The 15015-nt window shown below is 40.9% G+C and overlaps 1 long non-coding RNA gene across 1 annotated transcript in view; it reads left to right on the forward strand.

Moving 5' to 3' along the window:
* Positions 1-15015, forward strand: part of LOC110347821 (uncharacterized) — an 89805-nt gene that overhangs the window by 34488 nt on the left and 40302 nt on the right. The gene's annotated exons all lie outside the window — the stretch shown is intronic.

The raw sequence follows: 15015 nt of genomic DNA on the forward strand, positions 1-15015 counted from the left end.
TCTTACTCTGGTCATCGGAAGTGTCTCTGCTTTCTGAGTTAGAATTCCTCTGAGCTGCATCAGTGGTTCCTCCTTCCTCCTTAGCTTATTAGCAGAGGCCTAACTTGGGTCTCTCAATAGCTATCAGACATAAATTAGAGGTAGGTTAATTAATGGATTGCAGGGCAAAGATCCCAGAGCCCTTTCCTCCCTTGGGGCTTAATCTTGGCCATTTAATTGTGACACTTCTTTCTCCCTCCTTAGCTTGTGAGGAAATGGGATACAGCCAAGGTGATCACTTATCTGGGGTGACAGCAAGTAAACATGAAAAATGTGCTGGAGAGAACAAAAGGACAGTGATCAGAAATGCTTTTTCTTTCAACCTAAATCATGATGTTTTGGGCATCGGCTAGAGCTTTCCAAGTTATTTATAACTGTCTATCCCTGTTAGGAGATATATGTTTTATCTAAAAGTAGATAATGTCTCCTAATCAGATGATAAATGTGTGTGTCCCAAACGGAGGCCCCCTAGTTAGCCACCTCATTAACAGAGTTTCAGGTGAATCGTGGAAATATTATCAGCACAATACTGAATCAGATACCTCAAGATGCTCATGTTTGGACTCAGAATTTTCTCAGTGGAAGACCCTTCGTATTACAGAGGTGGTCCTCACAAGCAATGTATTTCAGGATGACATTAAAAGTGCTGCTTATTCCTAGTAGCTAATTATTGTATGTAGTGGGTGTGTGTGTGTGTGTGTGTGTCATGGTGCACCTCCTTGGAGTTTATGTTGTGCAAAGCCAGCATCTGACTCTTTCTCTGCAATTCTTCTTGAGGGATCTCAATGGGGCATCTAGGCCTCAGTCTTAGCGGGTGTTCAATACTCATTTTGTCTTCCCTCATAGGGTAATTCACAGTGTGGTAGTGGTAGAGCTGTCAGGAACCTACCTACTGCTTCTCAATCCTAGCTGCTTATTAGTAACATTTGGGAGGGCAGGCTGAAGCTGAGAAACTCTACAGTTAGGTAGTATCTGTGCCTCTTGCTTATCTTTGAATCTCCCCAGTCCTTTAGCCATATTGTACCACATAGTAGATGGTCAATTAAAGGTCAGTTGGCTGCCTATTCATGTCAGATTGGGTTGGCTTCTCCCATGTTCTGCTGGGTTTAGGCCGATGCTATGTTGTTTTTCTCTGAACATACCAGATGGCCCTATAATGAGTGAGTGAGTCAATAAAAGCCTGCTATTTTCAAAGTAAGTGATCTTATGAATGAAATTCAGAGCAGGGAAACAACTATTTCACCCAAAGAAAGAGACTAATTAAACATCAGACTGCAGTAGGCACGTTTGTGGAAAGAACTGGAAGCATTCTGCTGCAGGGAGACTCATTGTTCATTCCAGAGAAGGCAAAGAGGGAGGAAGTCTTAATCATGCTTTTAATGATCAAAGGTGTTCTTAAAATCAATCCTCTCATTAACTGGGTGAAGAATGATACTGACCTAGTGGGACGTTTCAGGCAGCATAAATTAATTATGAATTGCTGCAAGTGATCTGCCATTATCCAGCTCTGTGCCTTTGCAGGAAAAGGGCCAGAGGAAATTGAGTTAACGCTCTGAGGTGCTGATATTAAGTAACCAAAGCTGGTCCCATGTCACCCTTTTGGTGACTGCTTGGATGTGGGGTTCATGTTATGTGCTTGACTGAGCCTGGCCACCACTGTGTCTGGCCTTGCAGCTATGTCTAGAACCAGGTGGCACATTTAGGTGCCAACCATTCAGGTCTGCCTGGATTGTCCTGCTTTCATCCTGTGTCCTGGGAAGTCCTTCCTTGGGATGTGAAAAGTCCTGATTTTCAAGGATGTACAGAGAAGGTTGTGGGAAGACTATAAAATCCACACTTCAGCCCAATATAGAGTGCTGAATGCAACACAGTGTCAGTGTTCAGAGGTTACCAAATAGGTCACTTGCTTCCTGCTGTTGCTGTCTTTGCCCCTGATTCCTGATGTGGGAACCATGGTGGCCTTTCAGAGGTGTCCTTGCTTGCCTTTGTTGTGTACCCAGTCTGGAATGAATGTGGACACAGCACGGCCTCTGGAGTCAGCTGTCTGGTGCAAGTCCCACTTGAGCTTGTATTGGCCATCTGATCTGGGGAAAGCTCACCAACTCCTCTGTGACTTGGTTTTCCATCTATACAACAGGAATACTAAGAGCACCCCTAGGAATTTGTAATGAGGCAATGCCACTGAATGGCTTGGCTCAAACTAAGTGACCAGTACGTGTTAACTGCCACCAATAAGATACTGTTGTAAGGCTCTGATACTGCCATTGTTGTTGGCACAAGTGGCTGAGTGTGTGTGTGGGAGGAACAGTTCAGGGCTGTGCTTGGAGCACCTTCCCTAGGAGCATTAGCTCTTCTGTGAATGCACACAGATGACAGGGACTTCTCTTGCGCATGGCAGGGAGATACAGGGCCCTGCTCTCTGGTGGACCTGAACCCTAGTCATCTAAGCAGGGACATGGGGTTGAAGATGGGAAGTAGGGAAGAAACCACCTCAGCCCCCCAAAACCTAAGTGCAGAAACATAGTGGACTCAGCCACCCTTCTCTCTAGGGGCTTCCCTTCCATGCAGGATGGCATCAGATGGGACACACTTATGATGTGGCTCCTCAGACTCTTAGGGTACTGTCTTCTTGGCTATGGTCACACCAGTGAGGCAGGTTTGCAGGACTGAGGAGCCTCAGAGGACAAGGTGCCACAAGGCTTGTCTGCCCCCTCTGTCTTTCAGAGCCCCTCATGAGCTCCCCATCCTCCTTCTCCCTGGGGCCAGCCAGATCTCTCATGGCCATGTCTGTAAATTTGCACGAACTTTTCTTTCTCATATTACTAACATAGGGAGAAGTACTTAGGGAAGTTTAGTGTCAGCCAAACAGTTGTAATGAGGTATAACTGATATATAAGAAATTGCACAATTTAAAAACGTACAATTTGATACATTTCATTAAATGTATACACCTCTGAAACTATCCTACAATCAAGAAAACAAACATATCCATTAGTCCTCCAAATTGTTACTCTCTCATTTGTGTTTCTTTCTACATTTCTTTCTCCCCTACCAGCCTGGGGCAACCAGTGATCTGCTTCTTGTTTCTGTAGAATTGTTGGCATTTAAAAAGAATTTTAGGGCCGGGGATTTAGCTCAGTGGTTCTACTGCCTGCCTTGCAAGCGCTTTGATCCCTGGTACCAAAATAACCCAACAACAACATAAAAAGAATTTTATATAAATGGAATCATTTTGTATATACTCCTTTGTCTGGCTTCTTTCATTATAAGTATTTTTAGGTGTATCCATATTATTATGGGTTTATTTTTTAAATGCTGAATTTTGTTGTATGGATATGTCATAATTTGCTTATCCAGTCACACATTTATGGACATTTTCAGTTTTGGGCTCTTACGTATTAAGCTGCTGTGAACTTTTGTGTGCACATCTTTATGTCAATATATGGTTTTAGTTCTTTTGAGTACACATGTAGAGGTGGAATGGCTAGATTGTATGACAGATGTATGTTTAACATTAAAAAAACCTGTCAAACCATTGTCCAAAATTCAAACCCTGTATTTCCATTGGTGGTGTATGAGTGTTCTAGTTATTCCATATCCTAACCAATACTTTGGAGGTTCAGTCTTTTTATTTTAATCATTCTAATAGGTGTGTAGTTGTATCCCATTGTGATTTTAATTTATGCTGTGACTTGGACATGATTTGAATGTGTCCTCCAAGGGCTCCTGTGTTGAAATTTAATCCCTGAGAGAGTAGAAACTTAATTGACTGTGGAGTTTAGAAATGGGGCCTTTGGAGGGTAATTAGGATCAGATAAAGTCATCAGGGTGGGGCCCCCATGATGGAATCCTGGTGGCTTTATAAGAAGAGGGGGAGAGACCAGAAGACGTATATGTGTTCTCTGTCTCTTGCTATGTGATGCCATCAGGCCACTTTGGAATTCTGCTGGTAAGAAGGCCCTCACCAGATTCAGGCCCTCAGCCTTGGACCAGAACCATGAGCCAAATAAACCTCTTTTCTTTATAAAGTTACCTAGCCTCATAAGAATAGTAACCCAAAGTGGACTAATACATCTAATGCTAATGATGCTAAACATCTTTTCATATGCTTACTTGCCATGTGCTCTGTCTTCTTTGGTGAAATGATTGCTTGAATATTTTGATCAGGTAAAAAAAGATTATTAATACTATTTTTATATCGTTCTTTATATAGTTCCTTTACCAGATATGTTTTATAAATATTTCCTCCCAGTTTGTACCTTGTGTTTTCATTATCTTGAGTTTTTTGAAAAGCACTTTTTAGCTTTGATAAGGTCTAATTCATTCATTTTTTCTTTTATTATGATTTAAGTATCATGTATTGTAGAGCTGTCTTTACAGTTAAGAAAATGAATATATATCTATCATGCCCACTATCTATCACAGCTCACTCCCTAAACAAGGCCACATAGATGTTCTTTTATGTTTTCAACTAGAAACTTACTGTTTTACATTTTACATTTAGGTCTGTTATCAATTTTTGGATTGGATTGCATGGTCAAAGCTCATATTTTTGCAATGGATATTAATTGTTTCAACACCATTTGTTGAAAGGATGAGTTTATCTCCTCTGTGTTGCCTTTGTATCTTTGTCAAAAACCAGTTGTGCATATATAGGCTGGTCTCTTTTTTTAAAACTCTTCATTCTGTTCCATTTATGTTTTTTGTCTATTTTGATGACAGTATAACATTGTTTTGATTACTGTAGCCTTTCCAATTTTGTTTGTTTTTTCAAAATACCCCCTAATACAATTTCAAGTAGCAGTGGTAAAGGTGGACACACTTTCTTTTTTTTTTTGGTGCCAGGGATTGAACTCAGGACCTTGAGCTTGCGAGGCAGGTGTGGTGCTACTGAGCTAAATCTCTGGCCCCACACCTGTCTTTTTCCTGTTCTTCAGGGTAAAGGCTTTCAGGATTTTAATCATTAAGAATGAAGCTAGGTGTAGGTTCTTTTTGAAGATGTGTTTTGTTCCCTCTATTCCTCAGGATTTAAAAAAAAAAATCAGGAATAGATATTGAACTTTGCCAAATACTTTTCCTGAGTTGAGATAATCATAGTTTTTCTATTTTTAGCTCATCAATGTGGTGAATTACATTGATTAATTTTTTTTTTTTAGTACTAGGGATCAAACTCAGGACCTTGGACTTTTAAGGTGGGCGGTGGAACCACTGAGCTAAATCCCTGGCCCCTAAGGCAATCTTGAATGCTGGGCTAATTTCTAGGATAAACCCCACTTGATCATGATGTATTTCCATTATATACATTAATTCAATACAATTTTGTTTAGATGTATGCATCTGTGTTCATGAGGGATATTGGCCTGCAACTTATTCTTTGTCATATCTGTTAGGCTTTGGCATGCTGGCCTCAAAGAATGAGGTTGGAAGTATTCTTGTTCCTTTAATGTTTCTGAAGGAGTTTGTGTAATAAAGGTACTATTTGTTCCTTAAAATTATTGGTTGCCAATAAAACTACCTTGGCCAGAAATAATTTTTCTGATTTTTGTTTCTTATTTCCATTTCTCTAAATCTGAGTTTAGTTTGCTCTTTTTTTTTTAATCTAGTTGCTTAAGGTGAAAGGTGAGATCATTAATACCTTTGTCCTTTTTCTAATATAGACAGTGGTATAAAATTTCACCTAAGTACTGCTTAAGTGGCATGCAATACATTTTAATTTGTTGTATTTCATTTTAATTCACTTCAAAATATTTTTTATTACCCTTATGACTTCTTTTTGGACCCATGAATTGTTTAGAGATGTGTTATTTGGTCTCCAAACATTTGAGGACTTTCCAGATATCTTTCTATTATTGTTTTCTAATTAAATTCAGTTATGGAATGAAAATATACATTGTATGAACTAAATTTTACATTTATTGAAGCTTACTTTATGAACCAGAATTTTAGTAAATATTCAGTATGCACACAAAAGAATGTGTGTTCTGCTGTTGTGAAGTTTTCTACACTTGATCTTAGCCAAAAGGCCGAGAAACGATTTGTGAAGTTTTCTATCAATTTAGTTAATTGATTATGTTTCTTCTTTGTCCTCACTGACTTTATGCCTGCTTTTTCTATCAGTGTTCAAATCTTTAGCCACTAGGGAAATGCAAATCAAAAGTACTTTGAGACTCTATTTTACACTGTCAGAATGCCTGTCAACCCCCCCCCCCCAAACAAACGACAACAACAACAAAAAGCCCCCAAAATACTGGCTAGGATGCAGGAGAAAAAGGAACCCTTCTGCACTGCTGGTGGAAATGTAAGTTAGAATAGAAATCAATATGAAGATTCTTCAAAGAACTAAAGATAAAACTACTGTTTGATCCAGCTGTACCACTCCTTGGTGTATAGCTGAAGAAACTAAAGTGAGCACACTATAAGGATACCTGCATACCCTTGTCTATTATAGCACAATGTAATAGCTAAAATATGAAACCAACTAGGTGCCCATCAACAGATGAATGGATAAAGAAAATGTGGTATATATCTACATGGAGTATCATTCAGCCATAAAAAGAACATAATTTTGTCATTTGTAGAAAAATAGAGAAATATAGTGATTGTCGTGTTGAGTGAAATAAACCAGACTCAGAAAAACAAATATTCCATATCCTCCCTAAAATGTGGAATCTAAAAGGATAACCAAAAAGGAAAAGGGAGACTATCATTAGAGAAGAGGAAGAGAAGAAGGGGGAGGGGGAGGGAGTGTAAAAGGCAGGTTATAGGGGGTATGGATCTGACCAAAACACATTATACACATTGAAACCTCTCCACCACCTGTGAGACTAAAGGGAAGGGAGGTCAAGAGGGTTATGAGGGGAAATAATTAAAGCATGCTATGTGCATGTACAAATCTGTAAAATGAAACCTATTAATCTCTATAATCAATATGTACTAATAAGCTAGAAAAATCAATTATTGAGAGAGGGGTATTGAAATATTTCACTGTATTTATAGATTTGTCTATTTCTCCTTTCAGTGCTACCTTTTTTTTTTCTTCCTGTATTTTGGAACTCTGTTATTAGAGACATAGACATTTAGAACTGTTATATCCTCAAAATAAATTGGCTTTTTTATCATTAGGAAATTATTTTATTTATTCCTGGTAATATTCTGTTTTTGTAAATGTACTTTGATATGAATATAGCCAACTTGACCCATGAAAACTGTGATATAATAAATTTATCCTGTAATCCTCAATGTTTGTGAAAATTTGTTATGCAGTAATAGAAAGATTTTTCTATTTCTGTATTTTTAAGATGTTATCCTATTTTCTTCTTGCTTGCATTGTTTCTGAGGAGAAATCTGCTGTCATCTTTCTCTTTGCTCTATGTAGTATATCTTTTGAAATTCTGGCTTGGAGATTTGTTTTCAGTACTGAGGATTGAGCCCAGGGCCTCAGGCATACTATGAAAGTCCTCTACCACTGAGCTACATCCCCATCTGATTTTTTTCTTTACAATTAATTTTAAACAATTTGACTAGAATGTACTTTGGGGTAATTGTCTTCATGTTTCTTGTACTTGACTGTGAGGAGCTTTGGGGTTTGTGGGTTTACAGTTTTCATTAAATTTGGAAAAATTTCAGCCATGATTTCTTTAGTTATTTCTTTCCCTCGATCGCCTTGGTCTTCTCTTTCATGGGCTCTATTATATATTCAGTTGCCGAAAGTTGTCCCACAGCATACTATTGGTTGATTTATTTTAAAAATGAACAAATATTTTTCTATTTTTTATTTTAGAGAATTTTTATTGCTGTTTTCTGTGATGTCTAGTCTGCCATTGATCCCATTGGGTGTATTTTTAATATCTCAAACATTGTAGCTTTAATCTCTTTATTTTATTTTATTTTATTTTTTGGTACTGAGGATTGAACTTGGGACCTTGTGCTTGTGAGGCGGGCAGCAGAACCACTGAGCTCAATCCCTGGCCCAATCTCTTTATTTTAAAAAATATCTTCCATGTCTGTACTTAACTTTTAAGTATATGGAATTAAGTTATAATAACTGTTTAATGTTCTTGTGTGAGCATTCTAACATTGGTGTCAGTTCTGGGTAAATTTTTTCTTTTTTTTGGTACCAGGGATCGAACTCAGATCCTTCCGCTTGCAAGGGAGGCGGCGGAACCAGTGAGCTAAATCCCCGGCCCCTGTTCTGGGTAAATTTTGATAGATTTGTTTTTCTTCTCAAAGTGCCGTATTTTTCTGCCTCTCTGCATACCTGCTAACTTTTTATTGGATTCCAGACATTTGAATTTTCCCTTTTTGGTGTTGCATGTTTTTATTTTCTTGTAAACATAGCTCAGGGATGTGGTTACATTACTTGGAAACAGCTTGATCCTTTCGAGTCTTGCTTTTAATATCTGTTAGGTAGGATCAGACCTGTATTTAGTCTGGAGCTAGTTATTCCTCACTACTAAAACAGGATGCCTGCTCTTTGAGTTGTGAGGTGGTACAGGCACTATTCCCAGCCCTGGGTGAGTACTGTGTTCTGTTACCTCTAATCCACTTGTGCTGATTAGTACTCTGTTGAATACTTACTGAGGCCCTCTGCAGACTTCTGGAATTTTCTCTGTGTGAAGCTGATTTCTCTCTGGTCTTGAGAACATCAGCTGCTCTGGTCTTTCCTGGACTCTCAGGTTTGCCTGCTCAACTCTAGGATTCTGCTGCCCAGATTTTTCTCTCTTTGTGCTGCAGCCAGGAGGCTCTCCTATGGGAGCAATTGTTAATTGAGACAATTGTTAATTGTCATCTGGTCTGTCTCCTAGTTCTCTGGGATCACTTTCTTTCAGACTCTTTTTTCAAATATTTTTGTCTAGTTTTTTTTGTATTTCAGATGAGGGGATTTCATATAGTCAGATTCCATTTACATTCTGCTTTATAAACTCTGTTGTGATTGCAAGAATCTGAACACTTTACTATCTTCCTCTTCTTATCTAATCTTCTTTTCCACAATGTTTTGATGACCTTCATGCTTTTCTCTGAATTCTGTGGCTTAATACCTTCTATTTTTACTCACTAATCTCCATTGACTTTCATCCTCTAATGCAATAGATTTTCTTCTGACCAATACTCTGTGACATACACATAATGTTTTTCTTATTCACCCTCCCATAATCTTTCAACCAAGAAGCAGGGAGTCTTGCTCTGCCATCTCTATGCACCCATTTGCACTCTCTGTCTTCCTATTTAAGCTGCTATCATGGCATGTTTCTCCCCTTCAAGCTCTTCTATAACCTTCATTCCAGTATATTCCTCCTCTACTCTTCTTTCCCAGACCAAACCTTCCTCATCACTCTTTTACCAGCTTCTTACTCTCTAGACTGTCCATCCCCCATGTGATCTGTGATATTTTATAAATCATGGAATACTTCATACACATCCAGTGACTCCCATTGTCCTTAGAAAGTATGCTCAATCGTTTTGAGTTCTTTCTTTCATAAAGCCCATTATTGGATACATTTTCTCTTCTGTGTTCCTATGAGGTGTTTTCTTCTCTAATCATTGTACCTATTATTTTCTACTTTGATTAGCTCTGAACTACTGTCTCCTTACTGACTCACTATCTCCATCAGGATCAGAGAACCTCACAGAGCCTTCTATATATTAGGTGCTCACAAAGCATCCTATGTGCCATCTTGTCTCTGCTGGGTATGTGCTTCCCAGCTGGAAAGGGCCTTTCCTTCATGTTTCAGAGGCAGGTTCAAATATGACCTTCAACTCCCCAATCAGTAAGTCTTGGGGTTTACAGAGGTTACTTATTAGTCCAACCTGGTCATCATGGCCTTTTCTGGACCAAATTAAGGAAAACTGTATACTATGATGGGTTGACAATCTAAGATGCAGAGATAAATAACAGAAGGCAGAAGGTTGCAGAACTTGTGTATCTGGCAAACAATTGTATTACATAGCACTGGGGTCCATTTCTTCTGCATCCAGAAAATGGTGCATATGTTGGTGACTCAATTTTGAACTGAAATATCCATGGACTCTACACCTAAATGTAGACATTAAAGCCCACTTATCTTGTCTAAGGCAGGCATGGCACCACTTGCAAGGCAGGCATGGCCCCACTGAGCTAAATCCCCAGCCCTTTCAAAAGTCATATTGAGATGAGTGTGATCATATGATTCATCAAATATTAACATAAATTAGTGTATGTATTTTGTTTTTCCTTATATGTTCTTTGCAGTTCTAGGGATTGAACCTAGAGCCTTTGCACTATATCTTAGCTCTTCTTTTATTTAATCTGTCTATCTATCTATCTATCTATCTATCTATCTATCTATCTATCTAACTTTGAGGTAAAATCTTGCTAAGTTACCAAGAGTAGGATTGAACTTGCAATCCTTTGCAGTCCTTCTATCTCAGCCTCCTAGAATGCTGTGATTACAGATGTGTGCCTCTGTGACTGTCTAGGACATTTCTGCTTTCTGGTAGAAAGATGTTAAGTCTCTGGGTATACATTTCATTCTATACTTGTATGTATGATCAAACATATCTAATCTGAACTACTTGTGGGAAGGACAATATGAATTAAGAAATATCTGAAACTGAGTATATATTTTAAATAATTCATGTTTCCTTATTACTGATTAGGGCTCTTGACTATAGAGAAACAAAATCCACTGTGGCTTAAGTAAGAATGATTTGTTAGGAAATTTAGCTAGCCCATGGAATGGCTGGGATGGTTGATGCCCAGACTCAAGGATATTCTCCAGTAATAACTTCCAAACCACACTTAGAACTGGGTCACCACATCCTCTTCATGTCAGGGATACCACAGCCTCCCCATGTCAGAAAGTTACTGAATAAAGCAGCCACTTCCTCCAGACCCTATCTCCAGAATTGTACATTTGTGCCAGGATCTATTTTAGTAAAAAGGATGCACTGTACCTCTCCATGTAATTTCTTCCAGTCAGAGTCTCATGAAAGCACCCCTCTCTTCATGCAACCTAATTCCTAATCAAGGTCTTGTGCAAGTTCATATGACTACTGGACCCAAGTTGTATCCTGAACTCTAGCTGCAAGGGAGTCTGGGTAAACCAGTGTGTGAGTTTTCCAGTCTCTGTGCAGAGAAAGGGGTTGGAACAGATGGTTGAGTGAGTATCTTCCTTGTTTGGGTTCCCCATAATGTCTTACATGGAGAAGGAACTCAGTAGATATTGGTTTAATTGTGTGTGTATAATGTCAGAGAGCTCTGGACTGTGGGTAGTTTGAATAAGTCCCACATCTATACGGGCATCACTTTCTTTAACTGCCAAGTTTTGCTCAGGGAGTCTCAAAGGTCTCTTCCTTTTTGGATAGTCCATGGCCCTCTGAATTTTTTCCCAACAGATGCAGAGGTGTCAATGAAGTCATTGGAAGAAGCTTTCATTTTTGATTTATTGGTGCCTTCTCATTTCCCTGAAAGTATCTGAGGACGTGAGTGTTCTAGATGTTACACAAATCTCCATATATGTCTTTACATGCAGGAAAGTGGCTGTTCTCTTAAAGTATACTTATTAAGGTCTCAGAAAAGCCAGGGAAATTCTCTTTTGTTGTTGTTGCTACTTACTGCAAAAACAATTCTGGCTTAGGGGCTCAGAATATCTTGTGCTTTTAAGCTACGTAAAATATGTAAAGAAAATAAGACTTAGAGGCATGGTGTAACATGGACCCTGAATGATCTCATGGTAGAAATTTAATTTTATTTCTAGCTATTTGGCGTTAGAGATAGTATTATATCTCTCAGGCAGAGAAAGTCATTAATCAAGGAAGAGACCTCTTAATCCTTCTTCCAGTTTTAATGAATCACTGTAAAACGCCTTTCACTGGTGGATGGCCCTTTCAGCTGGGTGTGGTTACCAGGCCTCTGTGGCAAGTTTGCTGTGGTGCTGTGCACCAGCTATGTAGCCACCTACACCTGCCTCACAGAAACTGCCATGTGGCAAGGATGGCTTTGTGGCTTCCTTCAAACTGCAAGCTGTCTTGGGAGCAATTGAGACCCTTGGGGCCAGGTCTGGACAGTGGCATATGGGACAGTATCTTAGAAATCAGCCTCCAGATATTACCATAGTCCCTAAGCAGAATGTCCAAGTACAGGTTATGTTCCAGAAATAGAGTTTCACTCTCAGTGTATGGTAGGGAGAGTCCCTCCTTATTGAGATCAGAACTTCATGCTTGGTCGGATGAATGGTACAAGAGAACTGGGAGTCTCCCACCTTTCTCCTTTTCTCTCCTTCTGTCTCTTGCTCCCTCCTTCCATGTGCTGGTAACTGTCTTAGTTATGGGGGTGATAGCACTGCATAATACAGAGTTCTTGTCTTCAAGGATCCTAAAAGTAGGAGGAGTAGACACCTTGTGTCAGCCAGTGATTATGGCATCACAACCAAACTTGAGACAGGTTCAAGAATGAAAGCTTACTTTGTTGATGTATCTTTGAATTGGCTGGAGATTGGCTGATCCAGTAGGGGTGGCCTGGTTGGGTAAGTCTTCTCCACATGCCTTCTGTAGGAGTTCATTAGCACCAGCAGAAATGAGCCAGACAACTTAAGACCTGGGCCTGGGCCAGGTACGCTCTCTTCTGCTTCATTCTATTGGCAACACTGTGTCATGTGACCCAGCTCCATGGGTGGGTCAATATGATGGGAAGAATCTCCTATGACAAAGAGTGTTAATATAAAGAGGGGTAAAGAAAGAGAATAATGCAATTGATCACACATAGTAAGACATTAAAACAATAAAGCATTTGTAATAGAACTCTTTTAATGGCAAGTGTCAGAAATGGTTCTCAAAGGAGCTCAGGCTGAGGGGAATTGCGAGACTCACATAGCTGGCAAGTGCAGCTGTCTATGTGTGGCTGGACCCAGACGCAGGAGTGGTATTGTCAGGCTGGGTTTCTCCTTTTCCTTTTGGCCCAGCTTTGTGATATGTTTGGCTTCATCCTGCAGATGGCTTTTTAAATGCAATCAGACAAGATGGCTCCAGGAGTTACAGGCTGTTCCAGTCTTTATTGCTTTGTGCGAGGGAAAGAGAGACCCATTCTCACACCCAGAAAGCTGTACCAAAGTCTTGGATGTGTCTTTGGCCCAGGTTGGGCCATTTGTCCTTGGGCCCAGCCATGCTAACCAGAGACTGGGTGTTCTGGTTATCTGAGACACATGTCCAGCTATGTTAAAGGGGTTGGAGGCAAACTAAGCACAAAGAAAGTGGGGAGGGGGAGTTTTCCCCAAAGGAGCAGCAGGGTGTTTCACCAGAAGGCCAGGGAAGGGTTCTAGATGAACACAATACCCAATATCCATTTTAGTGCAGGGTCCAGTGTGGCGAAAAGGAAGGTGTGGAGTGACCCTACTATTTTCCTGCCTACAACATCCCTTTGTAGGCCCCATAGAGCTCTTAATTCAGTTTAGTGACCACACAGGACTGGAGTGTATTTAGGGGAATAGGCCATCACCAGGAGAGTGCTGGTCTGCAGGAACAGACAGGTGTTGATGACCCAGACCCGCCACTCACATTAGGGTTCATGGTGCACCAGACAGACACTAATGTGGGGGCACTCAAAGATCTGTAAGGTCTCCGCCAACTCTCATACCTCGTGACTGTCTCTCACTTTGCTGGCAGGATGTGCTGGAACATCTCGAGGGTGACTTTCTATCTCCACCACTGTTTATAAGACACAGGTGTAGGGTAAAGGTTGAGCAGGGAGCGGCCAATGCTGATGGCAGGGCTACTGGCATCGGAGCATTTTCTGATGCAGCTCTTTGGTAGTCAGAGGAGGCAGCAGGGTTTGGTGGGGGCGTGTGGAGGGGATGCTTTAACTCCAGATTTTACTGAGCACCACCGTGGCATGCCTGCCACTGGGCAGCATGACATAACAAGTGCATGAGTTGGACACATCCCTGCTCTCAGAAAGAAGTCTCAGATTTCGTGTTGCACAACTCACTGAACCTCCTTGAGCCTCAGTTTCCTTGTCTGTAAAGGGGGGATGATGTCTGTCCCGCTGACATCACAAGGCCACTTGTGAGGGTTAGTTTATAGAAAAGCAAATGTGTGACAGTATTTTGTAAAGTCATTTCCTTATCCGACAGGATCACTATCTAACTGACGGCAGCGATTGCTTAGGGAAAGCTGTGCATATCGGTGAAAGGACTTTCCCTTCTCTTGGGGAAACAGGCCCAGAGAAGGAGTGTGACATCAGCAGGCCACATAGAGGTTAGAGAGAGGGCTGGTGATCTCAGATCTCCTGTCCTTACCTGTCACCTCTTAAGTGTCAAAGCACAGGTCTGTGGGTGACTCTAGGCCCCTAAGTGGCATCGGAAGGCTCCTTGACACCTCCTCGGTGTCAGCTGCCTCAGCTCCCTGCCTGGAGTGTGTGTGGAAGGGAAGGGAACCACAACACGATGCAGAGTGCCCTTCCCTGAACGTCTGCCCCACCCACCTGTCCCTTACATGGTGTTTTCTTTAGCTTGTTCTGCTTTTTGAGGCACTGCAGGGCCAGCCCCTTTATAAAGCACCTCTGTCATGCAGGAGGGTGAGAGGCAGCCATAGCCACCCCACCGAGGAGGAGCACCTGGCCAGACAAGGGGTCGTGTCCTTGAACTCTGTTCACTCTAGCCAGAGGTGGGGCAGGAGGAGGCTTCTGACTTCAGAGGGCCACTGTGGTGGGAGGCTGGGGCAGGGCCAGGGTGCTGGCTCCCACTGGGTCAGGTGGACTGAACCTCTCTTCCTGGAACCTGAGTTCCACCTGCTTCCATGAAGCATGGGAGGGTTACGGTAAAAGCACATTTGTTACAGGGACTCACAGGTTAAAGATAAAAGGAGAACTCTGGCAAAGAAGAGGTGGTAGCAGAAGCCAGAAATTAATTACTTGTGATTGAGGTCTAAATTTGGCACTGAACTTACTGGCAGATGGGACAAAAAAGTACAACAATAGGTTTTCAGTCTCTTTGTCTATTTGAA

This window comes from Heterocephalus glaber, unplaced genomic scaffold (assembly GCF_053883595.1).
Source record: "Heterocephalus glaber isolate CG9 unplaced genomic scaffold, H.glaber_assembly_v1.0 deba00001497, whole genome shotgun sequence".
NCBI classification, from domain to species: Eukaryota; Metazoa; Chordata; class Mammalia; order Rodentia; family Bathyergidae; genus Heterocephalus; species Heterocephalus glaber.